Genomic DNA, 12,690 nt, shown 5'->3' on the forward strand with positions numbered 1-12,690 from the left:
TAATAAATTAAATGATAGACATATTATCACTACTACGGACTTGAACCCAGGACTGTTTCTCTCTACCCATTTAGCTATTTGGATATTATGAAAACTAGTATACCTTCAAATATACTACCGGGCTACCTGCTATCATTGCTAAGCACCATGGTGTGCCGCACAAATGCACTTAAACAGACCCAGAAAAAAATAATTAATTATATCTGGTTTCTATTTTTAGATGTCTAGCAACTGTTGGCTATGTACAAATGAGCACCGCTCAGCAATGCAGTCCTCAGAGTCACACAAACAGCAATTAAAAAAATAAAGCAGAAAAAAATAGAAAAATAATTAAAATAAAAATACATAATTATGGTAATTAATGACATCTAGTTTCTATTTTTAGATGTCTGGAACGTGTCAGCTCTCTATATGTGAGGAAAGCTTGGCATTGTTGTGCTCCATGCAGCAAAGTGCAAACGTGCAAAATATGGAAAAAAAAAAGAATTAAAATATCACATATTTGAACCAATTCCCAGCATTTCAACAGTAGAGGGCAGCAGTACAGGCCATCCACAACCACGGGTATCCGTTACACTTCTCCCTACACTGATTCAATTACCCTATTCCTATGCTCTCCCTCGGCAGTGCTCTATCATTAATATGCATGGCACACTGCTGAGAGGGAACCATGGCCGTGTACATGGATACATTCTATGTAGTCTGTACATGGTGCCTACACAGAGTTTATTAAATCCTGGAGTATATCTTTTTAATATATGTATGTATATATATATATATATATATATATATATATATATGTGTGTGTGTGTGTGTGTGTGTGTGTGTATCGCACTGTAAGTACTTGACCAATTGTTATCAAATCCCTTCTTTGCTTATCTACTATATGGTGCACATTATGTTCCCAATATACTTTTGAAACATTGTAGTCTAAATTCTTGGTAATACTTTATGTACTCAGAGTACTTAGCATTGACAGGACATTTGAATATGTAACGATTTAAGCTGTAGTGCAATGGCAACTGCACAGTGGAAAAGTAGCTTGATGCATTCTTTAGTCTGACAATTTGTTTAAAATGGGAGAAAGTTAATGCATTTTTTTAAAGACTGAAACATTATGGCAATAAAAAAATAGAAAGGCATTTAAGAAAGCAAGAGAGTTCTGCATTAACATGGAAAGGAATTGAAAGAACATGGAAAAGAATTGAAAGAACTGAGATTAAGACTTAGAGTTGGGGATTATGTACTTATGCACTAATTTTAATTAACAAAGTATATCCAATAGAAAATATTATTCTGTAGCAGGGCTAGCCACCCGGTGGTGTAAACCTTGGCTTGAGATGATTGTCACCACGGAAGTGACACCCAACTCCATGTGCAAAATGGGAAAAGGGGTTGAGAACAGATGGATGAATCCAATAGAAAATAAGATTATTGTCAAGTTGATTCTTTATACAAGACAATCGGTCAGTAGTTATACATTAACAACCTTTCAGGTTTGCCAATATTAATTTCAGTTCTTTTTTTTTTTGCAACAGATTCGCTATATGACATATGGCTTACTATACCCATTCATATTCTGATGAGTCCTGGAGAAAACAATATAATTATATAACAATCCACACATATGCATATATATGAATATAGACACACTTAGTTAGGGAGTCATTCAATAACAATTCAAGTCTGTACAAACCTTATTATTATTATAACATTGTTGATTATAGCATATAAACACAAAGACAGCAAGTACTCTATTACCCTTACTACATTGTCCAGTAAATATTACAAGAGAAACACCTAGTTCCAATCTAAACTTTGTAGTAGGCTCGATACATTAACCTATGTATTCCTTTAACATCCACGATAAGCAAGCTCATGTTATGTTAGTTTCAGCAACAAATGTAATAAGTACTGTATGCGTTCACATAAACTGTGATTAGGCATATTGTGCCTAAATATAAATTGCTCGGTGGCATATCTTATGTTGGGCACCTCAGCCAGGATTGTTCTTTTATATTATTATTGAATAGTAGAATGTGCAGACTTCATTTACAGTTCCATGAGGTTAAAATTACCTAGGTCAACAATATACTTTCCAAGTTAAGATGTTTTAAAGCTGAATTCTCAGGTAATATTAATATGTGTCTGTATGTGGCACAGTATAAATTTTACTTGTATCATAACTTGTATTAATTTACTTCATTTACTGATTTTCGTGTACTGTTAAACCAGTAAACTTCAAGTGCTGACATATTAATATCATAAAGGTGCTTTTATATAGGATAGATATTTCAGCTCTAATGTGCATGTTAATGGTAGCACCAGGAATCAAATATTATGCAGATTATAACATGTTTGATTTTGTATAAGGTACCAAGTCTGTCATAAATTCTCTATTAAGTATAGTTATAGGTTTAAAGAGAGCTTATTCAGCCATGATAAATTTATCATGGCTAAAAATAAGCCCTGTGTTTAAAAGCTCAGGAGCGTGTTTTTTTAAGAACGTGTAGTATGTCATATTACCATTTTGTGTTTCATTTCTATTAGCAGTGTAATATACTTTGTTACCTTTATTGATATTCAATGCAGCTGGAAACAATGTTTATTAATGGTGACCTTTAAAATAACTTTTGGTATCTATGTGTAGAAAGACTATGTGCTTAAACTGTAGCATTTCCATTTTTAAAGATGTCTCATCAGAATATTACTTTTTTTTCCTTTACAGTTCCATCAAACTTCTTTTCAAGCTTCTGGATAGCTAAGCTGATTGCTTAGCTTCTCGAAGGGGGACTGAGTATGCCGACGGACTTCCGGAAGTGTCACCTCATAAAACGGCTTCTGTAGCAGTAAGAAGACTTTCAGTTCCTCCCATGGGAAAACGAGCATATTGTGGATGTTGTGCACTTCCTATTGGAGCCCTCGAGGCTTGGAAAACGAGCAGCAGGATCGCGCCAATCCAAAAAAGTGGCCTGGAGTAAAATAGGATCATACTAAAGGAAAAGTAAGTCCATGGCTGTTCTTTTGAGTTCTATCCGATCTCGGAAGCTCAGTAATCGCATCGGAAGATGCAGTTAGTTATCCAAGGTAGGAATTCTCTTAAAAACAGACATAAAGGCAGATTTTGCTTCTGTGATGCTGGTAACTGAGTATTTAACCCCATCCACAGAAAATAGCAAAGTATTTGGATACTTCATTTGAAATTTTATGTTTTTATCAATTAGAAATTTACAGTAGGGAGACATAAGCTTTCTGACTTGCCTAATTTGAAGAGGCATATCCTGGGCTAGAGAGATTTTATTGTTGTTCCATATTAAGGGACCCCCATTTTTCTTTGCAGATAATAGAACTTTATTAACATCTTGAAAGTTAAATAGTTTGACATAGACTGGTCTTGGAATTTTTGAAGTTTGGGATTCTCTCAGGGCTCTGTGGGCTCTCTCAATTATGATTTGCTGTGCTGTTTTTTGGTCTTTGAGTAGTGTTGCAAATATATGTATGATGGAAGGAATCAGTTCATTGTGCTGAATATTTTCCAGTATGCCTCTAATGATTATATTGTTGCTTCTGGATCTTGCCTCCAGATCAATAATTTTAGCTTGCATGGTTTGAATATCTGCTTCATGTGAGTTAGTTTTTTTTGATAGCAGGGCTATTTTTTCCTCATTCTCCACTGTTTTGGCTTCATATTTGTCCTTTCTTTCCAAGATTTGATTGAAGGAAGTTCCAAATGATTGCAGTTGTGCAGACATTTCTTTTATTGCCTCCTGGGTAGGCAGTAAAGCAGTTTTTACATCATCCAGGTTTGCTAGTTGATCTGTTTTATTTTTATTCCCTGATTTAGCAGTGTCCTGTAGTTTTGTTACTTTCTGTCTTTTAGAGTTCAGATCTTTCTCCAGAGATAATAGTTCTGAGATTTTGGTTTTTGTTGTTGTAGTGTCCATATTTTTATCTTCTTTTGACATTTTATGGAAAAACAGAGTCTTGATTTATAGGTAGGGGTGTGTGTGTAAAGTACATTGAGCACACAGCTTCTTTTCCCTGTTTCTTCTCTCAGCTCCAGTTAATCTGATGTAATCCTGTTAGAATTGTTAATTCTTCAGGTTTGTTTTCCCCTTACTGGTTTTCTGGATGTAGATTAGAGTTATTTCTGTAAATTTTGCTGAAATAGGTCCTGGTATTTCCTCTGGGTTGATTTTATTCCAAGAGTATTGAAGAGCTGTAGATTAGTAGTGTTTACAGAATGGCAGCCATCTTTGAATGTCCCCTTTTTTTTTTTTTTTTTGATTTACTTGCATTCAGTAGATTTGCCGTCAATCGATAGACATGCTTCCAAATAGCAAGAGAAGAACAGAATTAATAAATGAAGTGCTGGATTGAAACTTGACAGCTATCCATGTGGAATATTTTGTTACTAAATATCTTCACAATTTTCTGTCTGAAATGTACTGAATATAACACACCTTGCGCATTGCTGCCACATTTAGAATACCAACTAAAGCCATTGGTTCATAAGCTACTAACAAGCAAATGCAATATAAGAAAGAATAAGGCTATGTTCCAAGCAGCAGCACTCTGTCATAATGGAAAATGTCCTAACGTGTTGGATAATTTGACTATCAAAAGCCGGGCATGTGCAAGAACAGACAGATGAAAACAGGCTGAATCATGCAGCTGAAGAGTATACTTGAATACTGTGCATAGCTATAGGAAATATATTGTATGACTGCTGATTGAAAAACAGGCTGGGAAACTTACCAGAAAGATATCATATTAAAATAAGTCCAGATACAATGCCAGTTATACAAGCTGCAGGGGAAAGTACCTATAACTCTCAGGGAAATGATTAACCAGGAATTAAGCAAAGTGAACGAAGAAGATAGGAGAATAGTGTTGTATATTTGTAATGACCTTAAGAAAAAGTATTTAAAAGATTGTATTACCCATCACTTATGGTTGAGAAAATGCTATCAGCTATGACAATTTTTAAATTCTGTTTTGTATTAGACACAGAATTGTGGATTCAGGCAGGAAATAAAAGATGATGAAAGCTCAAGGCCAAGAATTTCAATGCATCATATATTGATGTGAACTTTTAGGAAAATAGATGAGTTACCTATGGCCATGAGAATTTGCAGTCACACAAAAATATGCAAAACAGAGATAGAATTGTTAAAACATTGTATTCATGAGAGAAGTTCCACAAATATATTTTTGATACATAAGCAGAAGAAGAAAGTGATTGCAAACTCTCACAAGTCATATTTAGAAGATAATTGGGAGATCTTTCAGATTACAGAGAATCATGGTCAATATGCAAAATTATACACAGAAAGCAAAACAAAGACCACATAAAGAGTTCTATACAGCAGACATGTTGAAAATAATGCAGTTATCAAAGCAGAAAGAGCAGTTATTAAAATAAAGCAAGCAGAGATGTGTTGTAATTTCACAGCTGAGAGAAGAAAAGTGAAAAACTTGTTGATACATACTGACACTGACTTAATAAAGCATTTATGGGAAAAGTGATAATCAGAGAATGGCCAGAGCAGAAGTCATTAATTAGAAAGGAAATCTTGACTTGATTTTCCTTTCGGAGAAAATATGTTGTGTGCAAGGCTTAGTGTTCAAAGCTAACAAGATTATTGTGCCTACCCTGATAAGAAATCAGGAAAGAAAAGAGTGTGCTATGCCCTGGCCTGCTATACCAGCAATGATGCAGTGGTGCTATTAACATTATCAAGTGCACTATGTGTACCCTAACAACAGTCCACAAGAACAGATGCTGCCTTACATACCATCAGGACATCATGGGACAGAGGGACTACAGCTCTGTTTCACTTCAAGGAAACCAAACAGTTGACAAGTGCTCAATATTAATCATTATACAATGACCCCCCATTAATATTCAAAAACGTGCACACTGATTGGTCAGCGTGCATGTTGTAAATCAGTTATAGTAATGGAAAAAATGTCTGGCCACCCGGACTTTTTCCATTACTATAACTCTTTTTTAAGCAACGGAGAATGCAAGATCTCCATTGCTTCATACTGTCTCGCTATGTCAAACTCCTTTAACATAGCGAGACAGTTTGTAAAAAGCAACGGAGATCTTGCTTTCTCTGTTGCTTTTTTCAAAACTGTCTCGCTATGTTAAATGGGTTTAACATAGCGAGCCAGCTTTAAAAAAGCAACAGAGATTCTCTGTTGCTTTTTTTAAAGCTGTCTCACTATGTTAAACCCATTTAACATAGCGAAACAGTTTGTAAAAAGCAACAGAGATCTTGCTTTCTCCGTTGCTTTTGCTCACAGCTCTGATGTACTGCGTAGGCATACCCATGCGCAGTACATCAGAACTGCCGCAGAATACCAGACAGTTGTGGAAGGGCAGCGAGGAGGCATTATACAATGCCATTATTTAAGAAAAGTAATTCTTTTTTTCTTAAATAATGTCATTGTATAATAGCAATAACCCACTTCTGGGTAATGCTGGATTTACCCACGGTTGGCTTTGTTTGGCCACTCGGGCTTCGGCCTCATGACCAAACCACACCAACCGTGGGTAAATCCAGCATTACCCACACCCAGGCGTGGGTTATTGCTATAAAGTACCAGAAAGAGAAGAAATTAACAGATACTATGAGTAGCAGAGTGAGATAGATGTGCATCGAACTGTCTTGCCATGCAAAGGGGCAGCTAACATTTTGAAATAAAAGCTAGTTCACAGTTTGACAGCACAGAATTCTAGTGTTTCACACAAAATATGGAGTTTAAGCAAATACGTTTAAGGTCATTAAATACTGATGAGCATAGTGTTTCACACAAAATATGGACTTTAAGCAAGTAAGTTTAAGGTCATTAAATACTGATGAGCATATCAGAAAATATCCTTTCAGTGAAACGATGTGATAAAAACCTATTAGTAGATATGAGGATTGACATCTTGCAGTTTAGAATATAAGAGCACTCCACTGCAAAGTTTCAGCCTCTTGCCAACTCTGTTACTAAGGGGCTACAGACTGAAAAGCTAATGGCCAGCATCTGTGACTTTATAAATTCCAGACAATCAAGGAAAGATAAAAGAGTTGTTAGAAAGAAAGCAGCAAATTCATACTCAAAATGGCACTCTTGCTTGCATGTGCTCAGTACTTATATGCATGCGCTGACTCACTGGAAAGCTTCGTACAGGTATATCTCACACACTGATATGCATCCTTCCTCTTTACTGAGCTGTCTCATTATAAACGATGACATTTCAATAGGCACGCAATTACACAGACACAGATAAAAAAAAATAACAGTCATGTCCAGGTTCCGTGCATCTGAAATTTGGTTTCGATATGCAACCTGATCTCGTGACATAATAGCTAGGACTGTTTAGCAACAGGGACAGTCACTGGAGAATGTTCTGCTTGAGGAGTTTCAGGGATTTTCTCAAGAACAGGGATTGTTGATGGAATGTTCTCTGAAATAGAAACATTGGACAAGTCACTCTGAGAACTAGAGTCTTTGTCACAAGCAAGATGCTGTGACACTGGTTCAGACACTGGTAACAAATGCTTCTGATTTCATCTGAATTCCACTCCTTGTGATTCCACAATGTACAATCTCGGCTCTTGACACAAATCTTTCACAAATTTGATGCAATCAAAACCTTTGGACATCTGTGGCCTCGCTATCTCCCCTTTTTGTAAAGAATGGAGCGGTTTGTTAATTTTATCATAGCAAGACTTCTGGGATAAATGCTTTTTCACCAGTTGGGCTTTTGCAGCTTTGTTGTTCTTAGTGCTTGGAACCAACAAATTACTGCTGATTGGCAGCGTGGTTCTTGTCTGTCTCGACATAAGTCTCTGGGCAGGTGAACCAAGATGTTTATCATGAGGAATGCTTCTGAGATTTAACAAGTTGAGAAAAACATTGGTAATGTCACATCTGGATTTCTCTAACAGCTGTTTTGCACTTTGAACTGCACATTCTGCCAAACCGTTTGACTGAGAGTATTTAGGACTACTTGTAATATGAACAAAGTCCCACTCTTTAGCAAATTTCTTGAACTGCTGACTTGTAAACTGTGCACCATTGTCAGAAATAACTTAGTACAGACTACCATGGACAGAAAAATATCGCTTCAACTTAGTAATGACAGTATTGGAAGTTAGGTTGGGAAGTATGTCAATCTCAAACCAATTTGAATAAGAGTCTACTAACACCAAATAGTGTTGACCATTCCACTCAAAGATATCTGTTGCTACTGTTGCCAAGGTAGTACAGGAATCTGACTTAACTGAAGTAGTTCTTTTTGTTGATGTGGCTTTGTACTATTACATACTGAACAAAACGAAAATACTTTCTCAATATCTCTTGACATAGAAGGCCAAAATACTAGTCCTCTCACTTTTCTTTTGGTAGAACCAGTTCCTGGGTGGCCACAATGCAAGATTTTATTGTACACTTGTTGCAAGGATTTTGAAACCATCGCTTTAGGACTTTCATGATGATACCATTATCTGACAAAATCTCATTTCTGTATGGAAAATATGGTTGCACTGCTACTGGTAAACAAGATTGCTTTGAAGACCATCCTCAACTCATAAAGAGGATTAGCTTCTGGAGAATTGGATCTGAAGCTGTGTGAGTTCTGAGCTCATCAGGATGTGTGGAAGAAAAATTTCTGACTTCCATGACTTCAAAATCAAGTTGCTCATTGTTATGCTGTTCGGTGTTTTTTCTGGGTGATCTGGATAAAGTATCAGCAAGATAAAGAAGTTTGCCTTTTGTGTGAACAAGGCTGAAATTATACTTCTGCAATTTGTGGAACATGAGTTGAAGTCTGGCAGGAACTGTTTGCACTGGCTTTCTCAAAATAGTGAACAGAGATTTGTGGTCAATTTTGATCCAGATAGGTAGACCATAAATACAATCATGAAACTTTGAACATGCAAACACAATTGCCAACAGGTCTTTTTCTGTCTGGGCATATTGCATCTCAGTTTCAGTAAGAGTTCTCATCGCATAGGCTACTGGTTTACCCTCTTGAAGAATGACTGCACCAAGTCCAAACTTAGAAGTATCACACAAAAAAGTAACTGGTTTGTGAACATCATAGTAGCTGAGAGTTGGTGGATTGGCAATTTTCTGTTTCAGGACATCAAATACTCTTTGGTGCTGTTCTGACCATGACCAAATTACATTTTGCATATCAGCTCTGGTAATGGTGCTGCAAGTTGGCTTAAATCTGGAATGAATTTGCCTAGATAGTTGACAATAACAAGAAAATGTTGTAAGGCTTGAAGAGTGTCTGTTTGCTTTGAAGGATCTGATCGTAAACCTGAACTGGTAAACAAGTGAACAACATAAGTAACTTCTCATAGCCTGAATTTGCACTTTTGAGGATTCAGCTTAAGATTCACTTCATGTGGTCTTTCCAGAACTTTCTTGAGGTTTTTATCAAGTTCAACTTCACCATTGCCTCCTACTAGAATATCATCTACTATAATAGCACATGGATAGCCAGAAGATATTTGCTCCCTCACATAATGAAAGACTTCACTGGCAGAATTTATTCCAAATTGCATTCTCAAAAATCTGTATCTTCTAAATAGCATACTGAATGTGGTTATCAATGAACATTTTTGATCAAGCAAAATTTGCCAAAATTAACTCTTTGCATCCAAGACAGAAAAAACAGTGGCAATTGACATGAGGCAGCAACCTCTTCGACTGTGCGCATTGGATGATGATGTCTTTTTAATGCTTTGTTCAGAGTTCTTGGTTTGATATATATCCTGATATCATCTTAGCTTTTCTTATGAGCTACTACCATGGAGGATATCCATTCAGTAGTTTCTTCTACTGGGCAAATTACTCCTAGCTCCACCATTCTGTCTAGCTTGGCTTTGACTCTGTTCTGCATAGCTACTGGAACTTTCCATGCTTGTCTGACAACTGGGATGACATCTGGGTCTAACTTCATAGAGTACACAACTGGTAGTTTGCCTAGTTTGTCTGCAAAAATATCAGCATACCCAGAAATAAATAGTTTGGGTAAAATCTGAGCTGTTGTTTTACAGGCTTACTTGGTGAACTTCTTTACTAAGTGAAAGCAGTCCCATTTTTCAATCTGTCTATGAGGTCTAATAATAATTGTACATGTCTCTTTACTATGAAAAATTGCAAGTCTTAGCTGTTCCCAGCAGAGCAACATGAAAGCACTATTGAACCTTCAGTTTGAATCTGTTCGCCACCATAAGCAACAAGCTTTGCACACATTGTCAAATCAAGTTGTTCTGCAGCTTTTACTCTAGCAAACATTTCTGCTGACATAAAATTGGACTTTAAGCCAGTATCTACTTTGAGCTCTATAGGACTCCCACTAATCCAAACAGTACAAACAATCCCATTCTTTGCCCACACATCTACTGCATTGACTGTTTCACCAAGCACAGACACACCATCAACATTAAAAGTAGGGTCGCAGATTTTTAGTTTATCAACTTGTCTCTTGGAATGAATGCTCTTTTTTAAGAATGTGGCTTATTTGATTTACAAAATCTTTTGAAATGATTCCACTTATTGCAAGAATGACACTGATGACAAAAGCTAAGCACTTTTCTCTTTTTGGTTTCATGATTACCACCACAATTACAACAGTTGACTATGAAGCTGGGCGGGGGGCACATTTTGACTTTGCTAACTCACCCTTATGCTTCATTGACCATGCTCTGGAATTTGCTGGAAAGACTCAGGGTTTCCCAGGGACTGTTACAGGACCTGCAGTAGCTGCCATGTTCCTGGGCTGTTTCTCTTAACCATGTGCTGCATACTATCTACATGAACTTTGTCATTGTGCCTTCCAGAGCTATTCTCATTCATTAGCATACTTATGTGCTTTACTGTAAGCTCATATGCCTGACAAATTTCAATGGCCTTATTCAATGTTAAATCACTGTCTCAAAGCAAAATCTTTCTCACTGTGTCATTATTAATACCACACATGTCCGTCTTTTATCAACTCATCTCTCAAATCACCAGATCTGCACGTTTTAACCTTATTTCTCAAGTCAGTTATATATGCTGCAAAAGTTTTAGCAGGCTTTTTATCCCTTGTCTAAAATAAGTGCCTTTCCATTGTAATATTCATTTGGGAGTTACACATTTCTCTAAAGTTACATTTTAAGCACTCTGGGTCTTCCCTTTTTTCAGCCGGTACCACAGCATGGTACTGCTCTCACTCCCCTCCAAACACAGCAGGAGCATACACAAATGAACACTCTCTTTCACTGGCTTCTGAACCAGCTAAATTAAGCAGAATAAATACCTTTGTACATGCGTCTTTGTCAGAAAAAACATCCTGTATGAAAATATTATATTTCTGCTCAAACATTCTCCATTTTTCTGTAATATTGTTATTAAACAGAAGCGGTACAGGTCTGCAAAATCATTCTGCCATGCCCAAAGATTATAGTAAAATACAATTCAAAATTGCCCTTGTAATTATGTACAAACATTCACACACAACAGGTATTTGTAATAATAATCAATTGCACAAGAAACTCTTTGAAGTATTGTACTCTGCGACATATGGTTTGAAATAACTGTACTTTGCAAAATATGCTTTGAAACAACTTTACTTTGCAAAATAACTGCTCTGCAATACTGCACACACTTGCAAACACTCTGCACACTTCAGATATTTTGAATAGCTTTAGTTAATATGAAAAAGTAGCACATAGCAAAAAATAAATGGTTGTTTTCCCTTTTCTGTACATTTTATGCGATTCAGATATTGTTTCAAATATTTTTGTAATTATTTCAAATATTTTTATCAATATGTCACAATTTCAGACAGTTCATTTAATAAGAAATTAATTTTGAGTGTTCTGAGTACTTCATTTTATATTTATAGCAAAATAAATAATTTAAGTAAGTTTTAGTACCTGGAATTTGTTTCTAACCTGTTTTGTGAGTCGTTCTAGCAGTAGGGATAATCCTCTCCTGTATATTCCTCCAACTTTAACCAGTTGCCTCATGACTGTAACTCTGTATCCCATTCTGGCTCCATGTCACACTTCTTATGTGCATTAAGAAGATGTTGAGGCATGGGTGTTCGTTTAAGTTGCTTATTGTATACAAATACATCAGGATGGATAACAGGAACATTAAACTTAAACAAATTATCTAACTAACTGACTAACTACATACTTGTATGCTCTCACTCTGGCTTCTCACTCAAAATGGCACTCTTGGTTGCACATGCTCAGTACTTACATGCATGCACTGACTTACCGGAAAGCATCTTAAAGGTATATCACACACAATGATCTACAGGTGGCATTAATGAAAAGGGTAACAGTGGTAGATACTGATCTGTTTGAATGGGCAGTTGGAGATTCTGTTAGAGCCATTCATTATTTTTCATAGCAAAGTGTATTACAGTCAGCTGACCATTTGGTAAGGGTGTGCTAAGTAACATGTTTGCCAAATCGGTATCTGGTATAAGACTCAAAGAGATGAACGTCTTCTCTGATTGATGTGGTTCTATCCAAGGTCAGTACAAGCTGCATGTCACACCAAAACAGTAAAGAAGATATACTCTACTAATTGAATAGTCTTTCAATAAAACAGCAAACTGACAGACAGACAGATCCAAATTAGTTTCCTTTTCAAGCCTTATACAAAAAGAAGATCAGT

This window comes from Protopterus annectens, chromosome 2.part1, assembly GCF_019279795.1.
Source record: "Protopterus annectens isolate FY-2018-M chromosome 2.part1, PAN1.0, whole genome shotgun sequence".
In the NCBI taxonomy this organism is placed as follows: domain Eukaryota; kingdom Metazoa; phylum Chordata; order Ceratodontiformes; family Protopteridae; genus Protopterus; species Protopterus annectens.